The sequence below is a fragment of the Phascolarctos cinereus genome, unplaced genomic scaffold (genome assembly GCF_003287225.1).
Source record: "Phascolarctos cinereus isolate Bilbo 61053 unplaced genomic scaffold, phaCin_HiC Scaffold_9;HRSCAF=440, whole genome shotgun sequence".
Lineage (NCBI taxonomy): Eukaryota > Metazoa > Chordata > Mammalia > Diprotodontia > Phascolarctidae > Phascolarctos > Phascolarctos cinereus.
In genome coordinates this window covers 156,816,469-156,838,654 of record NW_027556402.1, presented here as the reverse complement: position 1 = coordinate 156,838,654, position 22,186 = coordinate 156,816,469, and the positions used below count along the sequence as shown (strand labels likewise).

Sequence of the window (22,186 nt, the reverse complement as noted above, 5' to 3'; positions counted from 1 at the left end):
ACTTTCTTCCCTCTCCAACCTCAAGCAAATAATTAGCCCTTTCACCTCTACAATGCTCTCTGCCCTTGAATTCCTTGCCACCCTGTCTGATCATAGCTCGCTTCTTTTGCACTTCAGCTCTAAATTACTCCCACCACCCAACTTTCACTGCTTAATGCAGCCAAAAGAAATCTCACAACTATCCTAGCTAGTTAATTACAAATCCATGCTGTGCAACCTCACTTAAGTCCTCTTTGCTGTGAATAGTAATAGTAATAAAAGTAATAAATAGTAGTAGTAATACAAGGTCCTTTTATTCCTCTCTAGCTGATTCCCTGTCTCACATCTCACTTCCCACAGAAGCTATTCCAAACCTTCTTTTCCCTCCTTAAGCTCCCATCTCTATTAGCTAAGAACCTTGCATCTTACTTTACTATTTTTTTTAAAAGAGGCCTTTCAATTGTGAGCTCTCTTTTTTCTCATTTTCTTTTTTTAAAAATGATTTATTTTTAGTTTTCAACATTCAAGTCCTTAAGATTTTGAATTTTAAATTTTCTCCACCTCTCCCCTCCCCAAGACGGCATGCAATCTGATATAGGCTCTACTTATCCATTCATATTAAGCATATTTTCACATTAGTCAAGATGTATAGAAGAATTAGAACTAATGGGAGGAACCACAAGGAAGAAGAAATAAAAATGAACAACAAAAGAAAAGGAAAACAAATAGAATGATCTGCATTCAGACTCCATAGTTCTTTCTCTGGATGTGGATAGCATTTTCCCTCCTGAGACTTTTGGAGTTGTCTTAGATCCTTGTACTGCTGAGAAGAGCTAAGTCTATCAAAGTCAGTCGTGGCACAATTTGGCAGTTACCGTATTTAATGTTCTCATTTTCTTTATGTCAAAACCCCAATACATCGTCTTTCACTCCCACCCCTTTTCACATTCTCTGAAAAAGATGTGAAATTTCTCCTTAAAAGGTCCTTACCCTCTAGATGGACATTATATTCCATCTTTTTCCATTTTCTCTAGCACACTGTATGCTCAATCATCTCCCCCTTTTCTGGAATCTTGAACCTCATTCTGTCAACTGATTAATTTCCTTCTTATGCTTTCAACATGCTGAAGTCTCCACCATTCTTCACAATAAAAATAAAAATAAAAAGCCAACCAAAAAAACTTTGACTGCGCCCCACAACTCCCCAAAATCACTCTCTCTCTCTCTCCCTTCCTCTTCTGCTCCCTTTGGATCTCTCCTAGTGAAACTCCCTGAAAAATTTATCATTTCTTCTTCCACTTTCTTTCCTATTACTACTTAACCATTTGCAATCTAGTTTGAGACTTAGTTATTCAAATGAAACTGTTGAATCCAAAATTATGAATGATTTTTTCATACATAGCATATATAGTTTTGTGTGTGTGTGGTGAGAATGGTGAATCCTAGAAGGAAATCACAATGATCAAGGAGCTCAAGGAGCCTTCATTTTCCCCCACATACTTGGAGCAAATCTGACTTTGCTGGTCCTGTAATTTTCAGGTCAAATGGAATTGGTATCATTCAGCATCTGGTAGGCCTCTTTAAATAATCATTTCTTGAGTGTTGCAGGGAATGCAATGGTCAGATCACTGACTCTTCTTCACCTGGAGGCTGATGGTTTGTAGGGCAATTTTGGTTCCCCTCTGATACCATCCAAAATGAAAGAGAGGTTGGGAGTTGGTGGTGGTAGGGAGCTGGGGGCCAACATTGCTCTAAATTAGAAGACTTTCTGAGAAAGAGGTGCAGATAACTTTATCATAGTTTGTTTGAAGGGAAGATGTTACTGTAGCCAGCCTTCAGCTTTCTGTTTCAGCAGCATTCATTCAGCAGAGGCTGAACCTAGCAGTGTTTCAGATAGGAGGCTTAGGAAAAAGAAGACTAAAACTCAATGTCTTCTAAGTCCTTCTTCCCGTGCTTGATTCGTGCTCCTCCAAGTTCTATTTTACTTCCTTGGACTTCCCTTTCATAAACTCGTCTGAGTGACCCGGAGAAAACAATAACCAAAACAGCAAATCGCGAGACAAAGGCGCTCTGGACATAGTTAGGGTCCACCCACCTCTTTGGGCTCTCAGGTGCAGGCTAGTCTTAGGACTTCAGGGGAGTATTAGCGTGGACACGAGTCTTTTCAGTTCTCAGGTGACCCTTAGCCTCCTGGCTACTCCTTTTGGCTTTCAGATTACACTTCTAGCTCAGCTTCGATTTCTGTCCCAGGAAGTTACTTATAGTTACACATTGAGGAGACTTTTCTTCTCTCAGATTGAAGATTATGATGCTGTCTCTCACTATTTCCGCTTGCCTACTCCTACCAGTGAAAAGCCCTGACCAACTATTTCAGTGGTCACACTCTTCTCTCAATAACAGCCATGTACTACTAGAGGGATACACCATGCCCATGGTACATTAGAGGAAATGAAAAAAGCAGAAGAAATATGATCTTCAGGGAGAGCAGTGTGATTGATTGAAAATGCTCTACCCCGTGGAACATCCTCAAGGTGGCTCTTCTAAGCTAAGCTATAGGGTAAAGGATGGAAGTATTTAACTCGCAGAAGAAATGAAAAGGAAATGCTATTTTCACCGAGAGCTGTGTGTTTGGGGAGTCTGCATCATGTGGAAAATCCTCCAGGAAGATGTTCCAGAACAAACAAGGATACTTTGAAGTAGGAGAGTATTTCAACACCGTGCTGAAAATTCGTGTTGCGTCTGCCTGGTGAATGAGAGCCTAAACGCTCTTGTGTTTGGACAATTCACTTTTTGCCTTTTTGTTGAACTTTGTATTCATTTCATTAATGTAACCCGAGGTGGGACCAGGAGAACACTGTCCACGGTAACAGCAACATGGTGGGAGGATCAGCTTGGAGAGGCTCAGCTCTTCTGGGCAGTACTGAGATCCAAGACAATTCCAAAAGGCTCATGATGGAGAATGCTACCCACCTCCAGAGAAACAACTATGGAGTCTGGATGCAGATGGAAGCCTACTCTTTCCATTGTTTTTTGTTTTTTCTTTGTCCTGGTTTCCCCCTATTGTTCTGATTGTTTTTTCAGAAAGGGAATAAAATATATTTTAAAGATGAGTGAATGCCTGCTATTACTCTTATTCTTTTTCTCTGTGTGCTTACTATGACCATTTCCATGTTTTAGCATTCAGAAAAGGTTTGACTGCAGGATACAGTATCATAACAAAGCAAAGATGCCTTCTGAAGCCTTAATAAATAACATCCCTTTGAGATATCTGTCCATATATGGTCCTGAGGACAAGGAACTCCTGGTGTGGAACCTCCCTCTACTCCTGGACTGGAGTGGTGAGACTCCCATGAGCACATAAGCCTGACACCTAAGGGTAAAAACTCTAGCAAGTGTTGGTGACAAGATCGAAAGTCTCTACAGGAAGCTGACTTACTCTCTTTGGTCACTTTGAGATTGTGTCTGCTGCCAGAACCACTCGATGCACCAACTTCCTCATGTGAGTGGATCCTCTATTAACCCAGGCCTGATAGGAGTGCTTTTTTCTTTCATTGAGAGATACAAATCTGTGACATTTTTGGTGGGGATCTAGTGTGTGTGTGTGTGTGTGTGTGCATGAGTGTTTGTGGTGTGTATGTGGGATGTGTGTGTGTGTGATTGTGTGTTTGTGCATCTGTTTGTGTGTTGGTGTGTGTGTAGGAAAGGTGAGTCCTGGAAGGAAATCACAATGATCAAGGAGCTCAAGGAGCCTTCATTTCCCCCCACATACTTGGAGCAAACCTGACTTTGGTGGTCCTGCAACTTTCAGGTCACATGGAATCGGTTATCATCCAGCATCTGGTAGGCCTCTTTAAATAATCATTTCTTGAGTGTTGCAGGGAATGCAGTGGTCAGATCACTGACTCTTCTTCACCTGGAGGTTGATGGAGGGTGGGGCAACTTTGGTTTCTCTCTGATGCCATCCAAAATGAAGGAGAGGTTGGGAGTTGGTGGTGGTAGGGAGCTGGGGGCCAGCATTGCCCTAAATTAGAAGGCTTTCTGAGAAAGAGGTGCAGATAACTTTATCATAGTTTGTTTGAAGGGAAGATGTTACTGTAGCCAGCCTTCAGCTTTCTGTTTCAGCAGCATTCATTCAGCAGAGGCTGAACCTAGCAGTGTTTCAGATAGGAGGCTTAGGAAAAAGAAGACTAAAACTCACTGTATTCTAAGTCCTTCTTCCCATGCTTGATTCCTGCCCTTCCAAGTTCTATTTTACTTCCTTGGACTTCCTTTTCATAAACTCCTGTGAGTGACCCGGAGAAAACAATAACCAAAACAGCAAATCGAAAGACTAATAATGCAGACAGTGCCTGGATTTGTACTTTCTTAAAGCCAACCTGCTTTTGAAAACCCCAAACGGCAAATAGAGGCTGCAGATTCAGATCTGGGCTTGCTAGCCTGTGTGGAACTGAGTCTGCATCTGAGGTTTTTACAGTACCACTCTGCTCTTCCCTAAAAAAGTAAATCGTTTTCACGTTATGTACGTACACAAAGAGGAAGATATCCTTTTTGAAACAGGAGATGTTTCAGGACATTTTGTGGGGCGCCTTTGGGGGAATTTGGGGGAATTATGATTTCTCTTAAAAACACGTTTAGGAAATAACCGGTTTTCTTGTTGTTCACCTAACGTTCCTCTCAACATAGTCAGGCCTTCAAGGTAGTTTATGCAACTTTTTCTTTTAATTAAACAACCCCAAAAAATTAAACTTTATTTCGTTAGTTGATAAGCTAGTTTGGCAGTTACTGGAGGCAGTCGCCTTCGGTCCTTAGTTCATTCACAAGCAGACAGGAAAAGTGTTGGCAAGCTTGAGGTTGCTCATGAAGGCTCAACTCCGAGTATTGAACGAGAGCCCCCATTAACGGGGCAGAGGCAGAGAAGCCCGACTGTGGTTTGTGTGCGTGCGCACTCAGTTTCCGGATCAGCTTTATGGCCGGTATTTGATTGGGCAAGGAGGCATCTCCGTGGCGTGGGGAGCTGTCGTGCAAGGTTGGGAGGCAGGACTGTTCCTGAAGGTCCTTCCTGTGCAAAGAAGAAGTTTGGACTTGTCAGTTTTCCAAGACAGACTGGAAATCCCTCTGGAGACGGAACTGCTCTGCTCCTGAATGTTCCCTTAGGGCCCGGGCTGTACTTTGTGGAACTTGGTCCCCCCCAAAACTTGGCTTTGTTGGGACCAGGCCAGCCTTTCAATTCTCAGGGCTCGTGTGGGCCCCAGGGCAGTCTTTTGGGTTCAGAGAGGCGACGACTTACGGGTCAGGCTGGTCATTTTGGTGCCCTGGGAATACTCAGGGGCCAGGTCAGCCTTTTTTGGCTCTCTGGGGCTAGCTAGGGGGCAAGCCTGTGTTTTTGGCGCTATGGAGACAGTTAGGGTGCAAGCCTCTATTCCTGCTCACAGGTCCCAGCTAGTCTTAGGACTTCGGGGGGGAATGAGGCTCTACCCGAGGCATTTCAGTTCTGGAGGCTTACGTGGGCAGTAGGGCGGCCTTTTGGGATCTGAGAGAGTCCATAGGGGTCAGGGTTGTCATTTTGGTTGCCTGGGAAGACTTAGCGGTCAGGCCAGCCTAGTGAGCTTTCTGGGGCTAGTTAGGGGGGCAGGCCTGTCTTTTTGGTGCTCTGGACATAGTTAGGGTCCACCCACCTCTTTGGGCTCTCAGGTGCAGGCTAGTCTTAGGACTTCAGGGGAGTATTAGCGTGGACACGAGTCTTTTCAGTTCTCAGGTGACCCTTAGCCTCCTGGCTACTCCTTTTGGCTTTCAGATTACACTTCTAGCTCAGCTTCGATTTCTGTCCCAGGAAGTTACTTATAGTTACACATTGAGGAGACTTTTCTTCTCTCAGATTGAAGATTATGATGCTGTCTCTCACTATTTCCGCTTGCCTACTCCTACCAGTGAAAAGCCCTGACCAACTATTTCAGTGGTCACACTCTTCTCTCAATAACAGCCATGTACTACTAGAGGGATACACCATGCCCATGGTACATTAGAGGAAATGAAAAAAGCAGAAGAAATATGATCTTCAGGGAGAGCAGTGTGATTGATTGAAAATGCTCTACCCCGTGGAACATCCTCAAGGTGGCTCTTCTAAGCTAAGCTATAGGGTAAAGGATGGAAGTATTTAACTCGCAGAAGAAATGAAAAGGAAATGCTATTTTCACCGAGAGCTGTGTGTTTGGGGAGTCTGCATCATGTGGAAAATCCTCCAGGAAGATGTTCCAGAACAAACAAGGATACTTTGAAGTAGGAGAGTATTTCAACACCGTGCTGAAAATTCGTGTTGCGTCTGCCTGGTGAATGAGAGCCTAAACGCTCTTGTGTTTGGACAATTCACTTTTTGCCTTTTTGTTGAACTTTGTATTCATTTCATTAATGTAACCCGAGGTGGGACCAGGAGAACACTGTCCACGGTAACAGCAACATGGTGGGAGGATCAGCTTGGAGAGGCTCAGCTCTTCTGGGCAGTACTGAGATCCAAGACAATTCCAAAAGGCTCATGATGGAGAATGCTACCCACCTCCAGAGAAACAACTATGGAGTCTGGATGCAGATGGAAGCCTACTCTTTCCATTGTTTTTTGTTTTTTCTTTGTCCTGGTTTCCCCCTATTGTTCTGATTGTTTTTTCAGAACAGGACTAATGTGGAAATATGTTTAATGTGGTTGATTATAAGTGCAAGTCCTCTAGGAGATTGATTGCCTTTTTTGGGAGGTGGAATGGAGCTACGGAAGTAGTGATAGATTTGGGAATTTAAAACTTAAAAAAAATTAAAATTTTTTCACATGCAATTTCAGGGTGTCGGGGAATAATATATGTTTTAAAAATAAATGAATGCCTGGTATTATTCTTGTCTTTATTCTCTGTATGCTTAATATGAGCATTTCCATGTTTTAGCATTCAGAAAAGATTTGACTGCAGGACTCAGTATCAAAACGAAGCAAAGATGCCTTCTGAAGCCTGAATAAATAACACTCTTTTTAGATATTTGTCCATGTATGGTCCTGAGGATAGGGAACTCCTAGTGTGAAACCTCCTTCTCCTCCTGCAGTAGAGTAGAGAGGTTCCTATGAGCATATAAGCCTGACCCCTAGTGGTAAAAATTCTAACAAGGGTAAGATTGAGAGTCCCTACTAGAACTGGATTTAAGTTCCCAAACTTCTATTCTCTTTCATTTGAGACAGTGAAATTATTTACAAGGCTACTGACAATCCTTACGTGTTTAACACAGGAAGTGGCACATAGTATATTCTTTATACATTCCCGATATTACATGTATAACCTATACCTGATTGTTTACCACCTTAGGGTGGGAGAAGGAGAAGGAGGGAAGAAGGGAAGAAGGGATAGAATTTGCGACTTAAAACTTAAAAAAAGTTTTAAAAAAATATTTTAACATGTAATTGTGGTTAAATAAAAATATTTAAAAATAAATAAATGCCAGCTATTATTCTTATTCTATGTATGCTTAATATGACCACTTCGATGTTTTAGCAGTCCAAAATGTTTGACTACGTGATTCAGTAAAGTAAGGAAGCAAAGATGTCTTCTGAAGCCTGAATAAATAAGAAACCTTTTAGATATCTGTCCATATATGGGCCTGAGGACAAGGAACGCCCGGTGTGGTACCTCCCTCTACCCCTGCAGTGGAGTAGAGAGACTCCCATAGTTCATAAGCCTGACATCAAGGGAACAAAACTCTAGCAGTGGTTGATGAGAAGACCGAGGAGTTTCTACAGGAAGCTGACTTACGTTTAGCAACTTCCTAATCTCTGGTCACTTTGAGATTGCTTCTACTGCCAGAACCACTGGAAGCATTAACTTGCTCATTTTAGTAAATCCTCCATTAACCCAAACTAATATTTGTGCTTTTTTTCTTTTTGGAGAAAATATGAATCAGTTATATTTTTGGTGAGGATTGAGTGTGTTTGGGAAGACACACAAAAAACTGACACAAAGAACTCCAGGGATCTTCATCGCCCCCCACATACTTGGAGCAAACCTGACTTTAGGCATCCTTCATTTTCAGGTCACAAGGAATCGATATCATACAGCATCTGGTATGTCTCTTTAAACAATCATTTCTTGAGTGTTCCAGGGAGTGTAATGGTCACTTCATTGACTCTTCTTTACCTGGAGGTTGATGGCTGGTGGGGCAACTTTGGTTTCTCTTTGATGCCGTACAAAATGAAAGAGAAGTTGGGAGTTGGGGGCCAACATTGCTTTAAATTAGAACACTTTCTCAGCAGGATGCACTGACAACTTTATCATAGTTTGTTTTTAAGAAAAGACATTAGTCTAGCCATCCTTCAGCTTTCTGTTTCAGCAGCATTCATTCACCTGAGGCTCAACTTATGAGAGGTTAAAATATGATGCTTTGGAAAAAGAAGGCTAAAACTTACTGTATTTTAATTGCTTATTCCCATTCTTGATTCCTTCTGCTCAAAGTTCCATTTTACATACCTGGACTTCTTTCTCATAAACATCTGTGGGTAATCTAGAAAAAAATCCCACAAATCTAAAGATTTCAGACATGATGTCTGTATTAATGTTGCCTTAATGTATTAATTTTGCCTCCATTTAACTGCCTTTAGCCAAACCTGCTTTCAAAAGCCTAAAAAAAGAAATAAAGATTTAGACTGAGACTCCCTAGCCTTTGTGGAATCGAGAGTTTAACGGTCAAGTTGAGGTTTTGACAGTACCATTTTCCTCTTTTTCAAATATGCTCATGTTGTACATATAAAGATAATTATGTAGTTTCTTAATCATGGGATGTTTCTTAAAGTTTCATGATGCCCTTTGGGAGTCTTTGGAGGAATGTTAATTTGTTATAATAAGAGGTTAAGAAATAGCTGATTTTGTTGTCTTCAAATTAATATTACTCATGAAACTTTCCAGCTTTTAACAGTGGTTAATTAGTCTCATTTGATTAGTCATTAAATTAGTTTACAAGTCATTCAAAACAGTTGGACTTGATTCTAAGTTCTGTTTTTAAAAGATATTTCATAGTAAACATGAATGCTGCTTTTATACTTCACGTGGTTATTAAGGTTCAGTCCTTAAAATTTAAGGTAGGGTCTCCCCAGGAGACCCAGAAAGTTCTAGAATGAGTATTGAAGTTAGACTCTCTTTCAGAGTCTCTGCCAACAGGGAAAATTCAGAAGTTTGAATTTCACATTAGTCATGGATAAATCAACTCACCCATTTACTATACTTTATTTACTGTGTTTTACTCATAAAGGAGGCATCTCAGCTCCAGGAGTTTCTCTGAAAGGCTGGGTTTCAGGATTTTTCCTTCAGTTCATATTGAAAAGACAATGGTAACTTGTTAAATCTCTGAGCCAGACTTGTGATCCATCCAGACCACTCTGCTCAGCTCTCAGATGTTCAGTATGGCCTATTATGGCCATACTTTTTGGATCTTGGGTGATATTTATGATTAAGGCTAGTCTTTTGGGTTCTTAGAGGAAGCTAAGGGTTCAGGCCAACATTTTAGGCTCTCTTGTGAGAGGATCCAGGCCAAGTTTTTAGGTTCTTAGATGATACTTAGTGTCCAGTTTTAGTTCTTAGCTGACTCTTAAAGTCAAGGCTACTCTTTTTGGCTTTCAGATCAGATTTATGGCTAAGATCCTCCTTTTTAGCCCTGGAGAGCTATTTACATTCGAGATGATACTTTTCATCTCTCAGGTAGAAGATAATAAAATTCTCTTGCAATATTTTGATTGATTCTTGACAGCTAAAAGTCCCAATCTTCCTGTGATATAATTACATTTTTATCTCTTAATCATATATATATGCTACTATACTAATAAGTGTTATTAAGCCCATTATATATTACAAGAAATGAAAAAGGAAGAAGAGATGATGTGTTCAGTGAGAATAACACAGTTGAATATGCTCCATTTTGTTTAAAATTCTTACCTTACAAGGGAGATGTCCATTGATTGGGGAATGGTTATAGAAATTGTGGTTCATAAACATAATTACTATGATATTTCAAATGAATGAAACAGTATTGACACCTATGTCTCTATCATTGTGAGAGAGAAGAAATATGAAAGTTGGAACCTGAGGAAATGATCACTGCAATGGATAAAAAATGAAGAACCAGGAAAACAATGTATATGATGACTACAATACTGTACATTGAAACAAACAATCAAAACTAGATTGTGAGAAATTTTAGAGAAGAAGATTTTTATTGGATTTATGGCTCTGACAAATATTTTGAGCTTTCAGATCCCACTTTACTGGAAGCACTTTACATTGTAAGGATTTTTGTTTTCAATTTATTTTTTCAACAGCTGTGGCCATCTTATCAATGAAATATTTAATTTTATTGAGTGCAATTTTTTTTATTTCCCTAAAATAATAATTTTTTAAAAGGTGCCTACTGAGTGCCAGGCATTGTGCTAAGTATCGGGAATACTAATAGAAGCATAAAGTCCCTGCTCTCAAGGAGGTTACATTCTAATGGAGCAGATAACACATAACAGGCAGCTTTAATAGCAGATGTGGAGAAGTCCAGGGGCTAGCAGCCTGGTGGAAAATGAAGAGATGGGTGGCCTGGCTTGGGATGAAGATTCTCCTTCAATAAAGGTTCCGGGAGGACCAGCGTTGTGGGGAATGGTGGCGGAATCCAAAGGAGTGCCTCTTACTCTTGCCATTGCTACCTTCTGTGCCAGTACTCTTCTTGGACTCCTAGTGAAGCTCATCTAAGGTCAGCTGCCATTAACACCCTGCAGTCACTCATACCCTGGGCCCCTTGGAAATTGCTATTTCCATGTTTTAGCATTCACAAAATGTTTGATTGCATGACTCAATATAATAAAGAAGCATAGATGCCTTCTGAAGCCTGAATAAATAACACCCCTTTTAGATATCTGTCCATTTGTGGACCTAGGATTTCTCGAATGCAAGGAACTCTTGGTGTGGAACCTCCCTCTACCCCTGCAATGAAGTAGAAAGACTCCCATGAGCACCTAACACCAAAAAAACAAAACTCTAGCAGTGGTTGGTGAGAAAACCGAGGAGTTTCTACAGGAAGCCGACTTAAGTTTAGCAACTTCCTAATCTCTGGTCACTTTGAGATTACTTCTACTGCCAGAACCACTTGATGCACTAACCTACTCATTTTAGTAAATCCTTCATTAATCCAAAGCTGATATTTATTTATTTGTACTTTTTTGTTTTTTGGGAAAATATGAATCAGTTACATTTTTGGTGAGGATCGAGTGTGTGTGGAAAGGGTCAGTCCTGGAAGAAAATCACTCTGACACAAGGAGCTAAAGGGATCTTCATTTTCACCCACATACTTGGAGCAAACTTGACTTTGGTGGGTCCTCCATTTTCAGATCACAAGGAATCGGTATCATCCAGCATCCGGTAGGCCTCTTTAAACAATCATTTCTTGAGTGTTGCAGGGAATGTAGTGGTCACTTCACTGACTCTTCTTTCCCTGGAGGTTGATGGTTGGTGGGGCAACTTTGGTTTCTCTCTGATGCCATCCAAAATGAAGGAGAAGTTGGGAGTTGGTGGTGGTAGGGAGCTGGGGGCCAACATTGCTCTAAATTAGAACACATTCTTAGCAGGATGCACAGATAACTTTATCATAGTTTAAGAAAAATTAGTCTAGTCACCATTCTGCTTTCTGTTTGGCAGCATTCATTCACCTTAGGCTGAACATAGAGTGGTTAAAATATGATTCTTAGGAAAAATAAAACTAAAACTTACTATATTTTAAGTCCTTATTCCCATTCTTGATTCCTTCTGCTCAAAGTTCTATTTTACTTCCCTGGACTTCTTTTTCATAAGTATCTGTGAGTGACCCAGAAAAAAATTAAATTTTGGACATGATATCTGAATTAATATTGCCTTAATTTGTACTTCCTTAAAGCAAACCTGCTTTTCAAAGCCAAAAACAAAAAATAAAAGATTCATATTTAGATTGGGGCTTCCTAGCCTTTGCGGAATCGAGACTCTAGTGTTCAATTTGATATTTTAACACTATTGTTTTCCTTTTCCTAAAATGTAAAATGTTTTTATTTGATACATATAAAGAGAATTATATACTGCACTTTATTAATTATGAGATGTTTTCTTAAAGTTTCGTGAAACCCCTCGAGGGTATTTGGAAGAACCCTGGTTTATTATAAGAACAGTTTAGGAAATGGCTGATTTTGGTGTTTTGAAATTAAAATCACCCTCTAAATAGTCAGGCATTTAATAATGGCTTATTCATTTCATTTTATTAGTCATTAAATTAGTTCACTAGTCATTCACACAGTTGGTTCCAGTTCTAAGTTCAGTTTTTAAAGCTACTTTATAGTGGACATGAAAACTGTTGATATGCTTTATGTGGTTCATTAAGGGTCAAACTTGAGTTTTTATGCCCTATAAATGCTAATTATTATTATTTTTATTACATGTATGCCAAATATTGACTTTTCCAACTTTTATGTTCACAAAATATATAAGCAAGACTCACTAAATAAATAAGCAAATGTTTTCTGTACCTTGAATAAACAATATGCCATATCTATCTATCTATCTATCTATCTATCTATCTATCTATCTATCTATCTATCTATCCACCTATTTGGACATATATAGGCCTGTGGAACCTCACTCCACCAGTGCAAAACAGCAATTTGTCTGAACCTATATCTTGAGAGTTTTCTTGGGCACTGAGAGACTCATGGTTACATAGGATCATTAGAACCAAGGTCTTTGTGTTTTCAAGACCAGTACTGTATGCATTAAACTAGGCTGCCTGCCATATATGTATTAATTATTTTTAAAGGTATTTAGATACTATTAATTAAAACAAAAATTCACAAGCATTACTTAATTCATCATAACTTTTTATTTATTTATTTGCATGTTTGTTCATTCATTTATTTATTCTTCTATTTATTCATTTATCTATCTATCTATCTATCTATCTATCTATCTATCTATCTATCTATTTGTTTATTTATTTTGCTAGGCAATGGGGTTAAGTGACTTGCTCATGGTCACACTGCTAGTTAAGTGTCAAGTGTCTAAGGCCAGATTTGAACTTAGGTTCTCCTGACCCCAGGGCCGGCGCTCATAGTAACTTTTAGTCATCCTGTTTTTTCAATATGTCGATACTACTATTACTAATACTCTCATTTGGTATCTTTGAAATTTTTTAATAATCAAAAAGAGTCAAACAACAAAAGAGGTTGAGAACCAGTAGTATAGGCATTACTATTTACCAGATCCAGTCTAGAGATTGCTTACAAGAATTGAATGGACTATGAGTTGTTCTATAGGGCCAGAGTATGGCCTGCACTTAAGCATAAAAAGATATGAGGAACAAGATTTTTGTTAGATATTTTCCCCTTTTTTTCTCTTTTCACTGGCCACATGGTCTTTAAAACTTGCTCCCAGGAAAGAAGGTGAGGAATCAATCACTTTAATTCCTGTGTGACTCATAGGGCTTATGAGTTATCCCTTTCAGAGATATTTGCATTTCAAATAAGAGGCTAGGCCTCAAGATAAAGGAATGAAGAAGGTAGAATTTGGAGCATCCCCCAGGAAGGTCTGGGGACCTCCTGAGAGGGCCTTCCCAGAACTTCTGGGAGTTTTTCCACAGAAAGTTACTTGGCCGGCTCAGTTAAATAGGTGGTTGACAATTTCTATTCCTCAAACCGTCAACATGTGTCTGATATCCTCAGTCCTGTTTTCTGCTTGGTTTTCATAATTGGAAACTGGGCATTTGCAGATTTGCACTTTAATTCCTCAAGAGGAGTGCAGAGAGTCTCTTCACTATGTCCCCAGTTCCTCCAGAGCCACTGTGGGATTCCCTGCATGGAACCTTCTAGTTGTCCCAGCCCTTAGAAGGCTGCCGGAGTGTTACCAGAAATTCCTGAATCACAACCCTGTTTAAAACTGAGAGATCTAGAAGTGTGGAGACCAACATGATCACCCTTGGCTAACAGCAGTAGTGACCACATATTAAAAATAACTTTAAAGAGAAAACCAAGGTGTTAAGTGTCCAGACATAGAGAAAAAAAACCCCAACAATTAATTAGAAGCAATGATAATACCTCTGTGAACTTGCCAGATCATAATGGGAGACAGGCCTTATATATTATTACCTATGTTTCTTTTAAAAATTTTTTTTATTATTTTGAACTTAATACCAAAAATAAAGCATTTCCTAGAGTAGCTAGGTGGTGCAGTGGATAGAGCACTGGCCCTGGAGTCAGGAGGACCTGAGTTCAAATCCAGCCTCAGACATTTGACACTAACTATGTGACCCTGGTCAAGTCACTTAACCCCATTGCCTAGCCCCTTCCCCCAAAAAAAGCATTTCCAAGTGCACAGCATAATACAAAAAAAGGATTTAATATAAAACCATGAATCTCTATTTCACCCTTTAAAGATAAACTGTAATAAATACTACATATTTTCAAAGCTATACCACTTTTCTGTGCTTCCGAGTTTTCTTTTGTTCTCTGCTGTGCATTTTTTTAAAATTTTTTTCTCCCTCTTTCCCTCTCTACTCCACACCAGAGAAGGCCATCATTTGCCACAGATATACATGTGTGTGCGTCTGTGTGTTTGTGTGTGTAAAACTATACTATACATACTTCTATGTATCAGTTCTTTCTCTGGAGGTGGATAGCATCTTCTTTCATAGGTCCTTTGTAGTCGATTTGAGTATTTGTAATACTCAAAATAACTTAGTCATTTGCAGCTGTTCTTCGAACAATACTTCTGTTACTGTGTACAACATTTTCTTGGTCTGTTCATTTTATTCTTCATCACTTCATGCAGATCTTTCCATGTTTTTCTAAAATCAACCAGTTCATCATTTCTTATAGCACAGTAGTATTCCATCACAATAATATACCACAGTTTGTTGGGGAGTATAGCCATTCCCCAATTGATAAGCATCCCCTCAATTTCCAGTTCTTTGCCACCGCAAAGAGAGCCATCACAAATATTTTAGAACATATAGGTTATTTTCCTTTTTCCATGATCACCTTGGGAAAACAGACCTAATAGTGGTATTGCTAGGTCAGTTTTATAACTCTTTAGGTATAATTCCAAATTGCTCTCTAAAGTGATTGGATTAGTTCACACTTCTACTAACAGTGTATGTACCCCAACTTTTCCACATCCCTTTTAGCATTTGTCATTTTCCCCTTCTATCATATTAGCCAATCTGATAGGTGTGAGATGATATCACAAAACTGTTTTAATTCATATTTCTGTAATCAATAATGAGTTAGAGCATTTCTTCCTATGGCCATATATAGTTTTAATTTCTTCATTGAAAAACTGTCTGATCATATCCTTTGACCATTTATCAATTGGTTCTTATAAATTTGACAAAGTTCTCTACATATTTGAGATATGACACCTTTATCTGAGAAACTATATAAAAAAATCTCCCCCCCCAATTTTCTGCTTTCCTTTAAATCTTGGCTACATTGGTTTTATTTGTACAAACCTTTTTAATTTAGTGTAATCAAAATGATCCATTTTATACCTCACAAGTCTCTCTCTCTCTTTCTCGCTCTCTTGTTTATTCATACATTCTTCTCCTATCTGTAAGTCTGTTAGGTAATCTGTTCCATGTTTTTTCTAATTTTCTTATGGTATCTCCTCTTTCTATGTAGGTCATATATTTATATGTAGGTCATATATTTATTTTGATCTTATCTTGGCAAATGATGTAAGATATTGGTCTATATCCATTTTCTGCCAGACTGCTTTCCAGTTTTCCTAACAATATTTTTAACCAAATATTGAATTCTTATCCCTAAATCTTTATATTTGCTGAACACAAGGTTATTATAACCATTTTGCTACTGTGTATTGTGTATCTATTCTGTTCTACTGATCCATCTTTCTATTTGTTAGATAGTGCAAGATAGTTTTGATAATTATTGCCTTATAATATAGTTTAAGATCTGTTACTGCTAAACCTCCTTCCTTTATATTTTTTCCATTAATTCCTTTGATATTCTTGATCTTTTGTTCTTCTAAATGAATTTTGCTATTATTTTTTTTCTAGCACAAAATTTGTTTTTGGTAACTTAATTGTGATGGCATTGAATACATACATCAGTTTAGGTAGAATTGTCATTTTTATTATATTGGTTCTGCCCACCCATGAACAATTAATATTTCTCCAATTACTTAAATCTGACTTTATTAAGTATAAAAAGTTTTTTTATAATTATGCTCATGTAGTACTTGGGTTTGTCTTGGCAGGTATTTTATTACTCCCAGGTGTTTTATACTTTCTACAATTTTTTAAAAATGAGGTATCTCTCACTATCTGTTCTTGTAGGGTTTTGCTGTTGATATATACAAATACTAATGATTTATGTGGGTTTATTTTATCTCCTACTACTTTGCTAAAATTATCAATTGTTTTCACTAATTTTTTATTTGAATCTCTAGGATTTTCCAAGTATATTATCATATCATCTGCAAAAAGATAATTTCATCACTTCATCGCCCGTTCTGATTCCTTCAATTTCTTTTTTTTTCTTATTTCTATTGCTAGCATTTCTAATACAATATTGAATAGTATTGGTGATAATTGGCATCCTTGTTTCACTCTTGATCTTATTGGAAGGCTTCTAGCTTATCCCCATTACAAATAATGCTTGCTGATAGTTTTAGGCAAATGTTTCTCATTATTTTAAGGAAAAATCCATTTATTCCTCTGCTTTCAAGTATTTTAAAATAGGAACGAGTATTGTATTTTGTCGAAAGCCCTTTCTGCATCTATTGATATAATCATGTGACTTTTGTTACTTTTTTATTAATATGATCATGTTAATATACACATGTTCTTTGACCTATAATATGACCATTTCATTTCCCATCCACCTTTGCTGCATTATAAAAAACTTCTTTTTGAAAGTAATAGCATACTAGGCCTAGTGAAATTTCTTGCTATTAAAATAATATCCAAGTCAAAACAGCATTTCTGTTTCAGCACATTCTTGTCTAAGATAAATGAAGACTTTGATAAGATAGCTTATTTTTGGGAAAAACCCTTGTAAAATAAATGGGACTGATTAGTCAGGGTATTCTTATTAAAGATCTCCCTTTCACCCAAAGTGTGAATAATTTTAAGTTTGAAATGGAAATCAAGTGACAAGAATGCTTTATGGAGTGTTCAGTCTAAGCAAGTGTCCATAAATTGATTCTAAGCAAGTGTCCATAAATTGATTCTTAGAAAACAATGACCCATGTACCACTCTGATTATTTGTCTGTAGGAGGAGATTAAAACACAATGAATCGTTTTAGTCCCCCCCTTTTTTTTTTGGCAATTGGGGTTAAGTAAATTGCTTAGGCTCACATAGCTAGCAAGTGTCAAGTTTGGTCTGAGGCTGGATTTGAACTCAAGTCCTCCTTATTTCAGGGCCTGTGCTCTCTCCACTGTGCCACCTAGCTGCCCCTTTAGTTCCTTTTTCTTTTCTGCTAAGTAAGAACCAAGGGTCATTTGTCTGGTTGGCTATAGGTTAGCTCAACTTTTTTTTTTCTTCCAGGGAAAGTTAAAACATAAAATTAGAGTACAAAATGTAGAAACAGAGTAGTAATTGTGATGTTAAGGAAGTCAGGTAGCCTTCATAAGTCTTAGTTTCCTCATATGCAAAACAGTGGGATTGGACTAGGTGATATCCAAAGTTCCTTCTAGAATTTTATTACTCTGTTTCTGGAGAGGAGAAATCCCAGTGTTAACTAGCTATTGGGCTCTTCTTTTTCCCACTGCTTTCACCCTAGATGTAAAGGTAAGGATGAGAGCACTTGGATGTTGAATCAGAAGCTCTGAACCTGAACTCTTACAAGCAGTATGAAATTGGGCAATTCAATTAACGTTTTTGTTTTGTTTTGTTTTTAGTTTTCTCATTTGTAAAATGAAGAGGCTGGACTGGATTTCTAAGATGTTTTTTAACTCCAAGAACTATAGTCACCAAATAACCACATCTTACAATTGTAACCTACTTATCGTGGCATCCTCAGAATAGAATATATCCAGTCTGCTAGACAAGGTAGTTTGACTGTTCATCCAAATCTAATGACTTAAAAGTGCTTTTTTAGTCTTTTGTGGCAGCGGTTCTGGCTTTCTTTCAGTACTCTTGTCAACTAGGTCTGTGGAACTGTTATTTTCAGTATAATTTTGTAAAAAAAAATTTTTTTTCAAAAAAAAAGAAGCATCACTCTTATTATTTGCCTTTGAATGTCCCAGGGCTTCTCACAAAGTTTGTCCATCCATGAACATGGCTATGGGCCCTCCCTTTACTTACTTCTATGTGCAGCTATGATTATATTTGTTTTGCATTATATTTGTTTGATGCCCTGGGTGCAGCTTCCCTGTACCAAGACCATGAGGTGGTGTTCCTGTAGGCTGTGGCTCTTGCTGGAGGTGAATCTTATAATTCCTTGAATTTTGTGTTTTGTTTTTTTAATTTTTATTTTTATTCTGAACTTAATAAACATAAAATAAAATGTACATTGTATAGATACAGTAGAACAAAAAAAAATAAAGGATTGGTCATGAGACCGTGGGTCCCTTATCTACAATTTGCTTTTCTTTTTAAGTATCTGATAAGTTCAACCTGTAGCTTTCAAGGCTGTCCAGCTTGTGTATTTTTCTTTGTGAACTTCCTTCTGTTCTTTTCTCTGAAAATTTTTTAAATGCCTCTATGGCTTCCTTTTCTTTTTTTTTCTTTTTCTATCCTATCCCTATCCTCTCTCACCCTCCCCACCTATCTCTTGAATTTTGAATAGGCCAGGATTTTCTGTATATTTCATCTGTGTTTTTATAAATAAGTGTTTTCTGTTTCTTTTTAGACAGTTTGACAAATGGGAAAATCTGCTTTGTTCTGACACATCTGTTGCATGTTGTGGCACTAAGCTTAAATGAGGTGTAAGACACTTTTCAAAGAAAGGTCCAAATCACACTCTTTGGTAACAAGTAAGGACTGTGGAATGCCATACCTAGATTGTAAAGTGACAGAGACTGCAGTATCTGCCCATCAGATCTTATTGTCGGTGATAACTTCAGAAAGCTTATGGTGAGATTGAAAAAATGGAAATTGGTATATGTGAGTATGGCTGAATCACTGAATAGAGAGTAAGCACTTAAGTGGAGAAACCCTGAGACGAGGGTGGGGGACCTGTGGCCTCGAGGCCACATGTGAATTTGTTCTGTGAAGTTTGGATTCAGTCAAAGGGCCTCACTTGAGGACCTAGAGGGTCACATGTGGCCTCAAGGCCACCAGGTTCCCCAACCCTCACCTGGGAGAAACCCTGTTTCTGGTTTCAACTTCTTCCTATTCTCTGAGTAGCAGGTAGATGGGTGTGAAAGGTAAGTGATTGGATATTTATCAAAGGGGGTGAACCTAATTCAATATTTGAATGAATCTATTATTTCATTAATGTGGGTACTACTTATGGTTATGCTCATCTTAATTGTTTGAGCCTGATGGCTAAGCCAATCAATTATTGTTGTTCAGTTGTTTCCAACTCTACCCGACCCCATTTGGGGTTTTCTTGGCAGAGATACTGGAGTAGTTTGCCATTTTCTTCTCCAGATCTTTTTCACAGATGAGGAACTGAGGCAAACAAGGTTAAATGACTTGCCCAGGGTCACACAGCTAGTAAATGTCTAAAGCCTGGATTTGAACTCATGAGGATGAGTCTTCCTGATTCCAAGCCCAGTGTTGTTTCCACTGTGCTGTCTAGCTACCCAATCAATGCTCACATTCAAATTAAGAGGTACAGGAAGTGCCTATATGAGAAGCTTATGGTAAATTGAGGTTTATAGGAAAGATATATAGGGATACATATTCAGCAGCCTCTATCTAGTACATTAGTTTTTCACAGTAGGGCTTGTGGTCTTTTAAGGGATCATCAAGATCCTTTCTGGTATGACCCTAAGGGATTTGTGATCAATAGGAGGGTGAGAAGATGGGTTTTCTCCTACCTTTCCCAAAATAGCCACTCCTGGAGTTTATGTTCAATATAATCACACTTACCCTGATTTCCTAACACTGCCACCTTTTTCTCCTGTCTCTCTCCCTCAACTATAAAGGCTACCAACTTCCCATCTTCTAAGTCTAGTGTTTGCCCCCTTAGAGCAGTTATACCCTATCTGGGGCTGGCATCTGCTTGAGTCATGTCAGGAAAATTCTATCCCCACTATAGTACTCACTTCTTACCCTCGTGGCTATGGTAGGTGCTCAGTCTAGATGGGCTCTGGACTCGTGAATAGTGACGGGTGAGTACGTGCCCTCCCTTCCCCCTTTTCATTTTCAATGAGTAGCACAATATAAAGTCACAGATCTCATTATACTATTTCCCTTCACCTCCCAAACTCATCCTTCTTCTAAACTTCCCTATTACTATTAAGAATACTACATCCCTCTAGTAACCTAGGTTCACAACCTCAAAATCACTGTCCCTCACCTCACATATCCAACCAGTTGCCAAACCTCATTTCTTAGTCTATCTCTTGAATCTACCTCTTTCTACTCATACAGTACCACCTCATCACTTCTTGCCTAGGCTATTGGAATCACCTCCTAACTGGACTCTGCTTTAAATCTCCCTCTTCCATGCCTCACCTCCATGGGGACTGCTTCCTGGGATGATGACTGGAAGGAATGGTGTGTTTGGGGGTGCTTCCACTCCCAAGACTCTTGGGCTTACCTATCAGTAAGTGGAAGCTGGTGAACAGTTGTTTAGTGGTGGTAAAAAAAAAAAGGTGGGTTTCTTTACAGTGATTACTTTCTCCAGCATGGTTTGAGGGGTTCTGCTATTCCTGCAACTAAGGGTATGGTATGCTCCATCGATAAACAACTGGGAGATATATGGGTGGCATTCAGGAACCCTGGCCCCTGTACTATGCGGCTTGCCCCTGAGGAAGAGAGGATTTTATACTCAATTGGGAGACTGGGTAGAAAAAAATACCAACAATCCTATCATGACATTGTCCAACATTCTTGCACAAAGTACCTTAAGGGTAGGCAGAAGGCCAACAGGACTTGTGACAGAAGGTCAGGATTTAATTGATCTCTGCGAGGGGACTGCAGAAGTCAAGAGGAGTTATTCCTTGGTAAACAAAAACGTGCAAACTCATGAGTGTGTGCCTATCATTTAAGTGGTTAATGGAATTAGCTCCATAATGCCTCTACTGTCCTCCATATTAACTCATCCGTATCTTCTTATGCTCAATTAGTCCCATCCATGTCCTGCCATGAGTATTCCAGTCCTTAAACATTCTATGCCTCCCAGTGCATTACATGATCTGACAATGAGTATTTCTTTCCTAAAAACCTGCTGAAAGTACATTTCAGTACAGAAAATGTAGGCCATATGGTTACCCTAGGTAACTGCTAACAGTCACTGTTTTCTTCTAGCACTTCTTCTTCACTTACCACCTCCTCTGTTCTTGAGTATTAGAGCATGAATTTTACAGCTCAGTGGCAGATGCCAGACGTATCTCATTATCAGTTTTTGTTTGGATCATAGCTTGCTTCTGATACAACATCTAGCAGAGGATTTTGCCTATGGTAGGGGTGGAAAATAGACTTGGCTAGTGCCTTGTTAGTTTAGGTCCAATATTAGAATGAAATGGGCTACTTGGTAGATTGTCCAGCAATTATAGGCATACCTCAGAAACATTGCAGGTTCAATTCCAGATCATTGCAATGAGGCAAATTTTTTGGTTTCCCAGTGCATATCAAACTTATGTGTACACTATACTGTAATCTATGAAGTGTGCAATAGTGTTATGTCTAAAAAAATGTGCATACCTTAATTAAAAAGTACTTTACTGCTAAATAATGCTAACCATCATCTGAACCCTAATCTTTTTACTGATGGAGGGTCTTGCCTTGATGTCGGTGGCTGCTGACTAGTCAGGGTAGTGGTTCCTGAAGGCTGGTGTGGCTGTGGTGATTTCTTAAAGTGAGACAACAATGAAGTTTGCCACATTGATGGACTCTTCCTTTCACTTGAACACTCAGAGGCCATTGTAGGGTTATCAGTTGGCCTAATTTCAGTGTTGTGTTGTCTCAGGGAATAGAGAGGCCTGAGGAGAGGGAGAGAGATGGAGGGAGCAGCCAGTTGGTGGAGCAGTCAGAACACACACAACATTTATCAATTAAGTTTG

The 22,186-nt window shown here is 38.8% G+C and overlaps 1 protein-coding gene across 9 annotated transcripts in view; it reads left to right on the top strand.

Annotated features, from left to right (window-relative positions):
* The first annotated feature begins 3,531 nt into the window (after positions 1-3,531).
* The window catches only part of RHOH (ras homolog family member H), an 83,139-nt gene continuing 64,484 nt past the window's right edge, over positions 3,532-22,186 (top strand). For 3 of the 9 annotated variants that reach the window (XM_020991259.2, XM_078149035.1, XM_078149036.1), the window contains exons 1-2: positions 10,746-11,393; positions 17,909-18,059. The gene's annotated coding sequence lies outside the window, so the exon portion shown is untranslated. Of the gene's footprint in view, positions 3,820-7,698; positions 8,069-10,734; positions 11,394-17,908; positions 18,060-22,186 lie in introns of those variants that run through there. The other 6 variants (XM_078149034.1, XM_078149037.1, XM_020991269.2 and 3 more) reach the window with 5 other exon arrangements.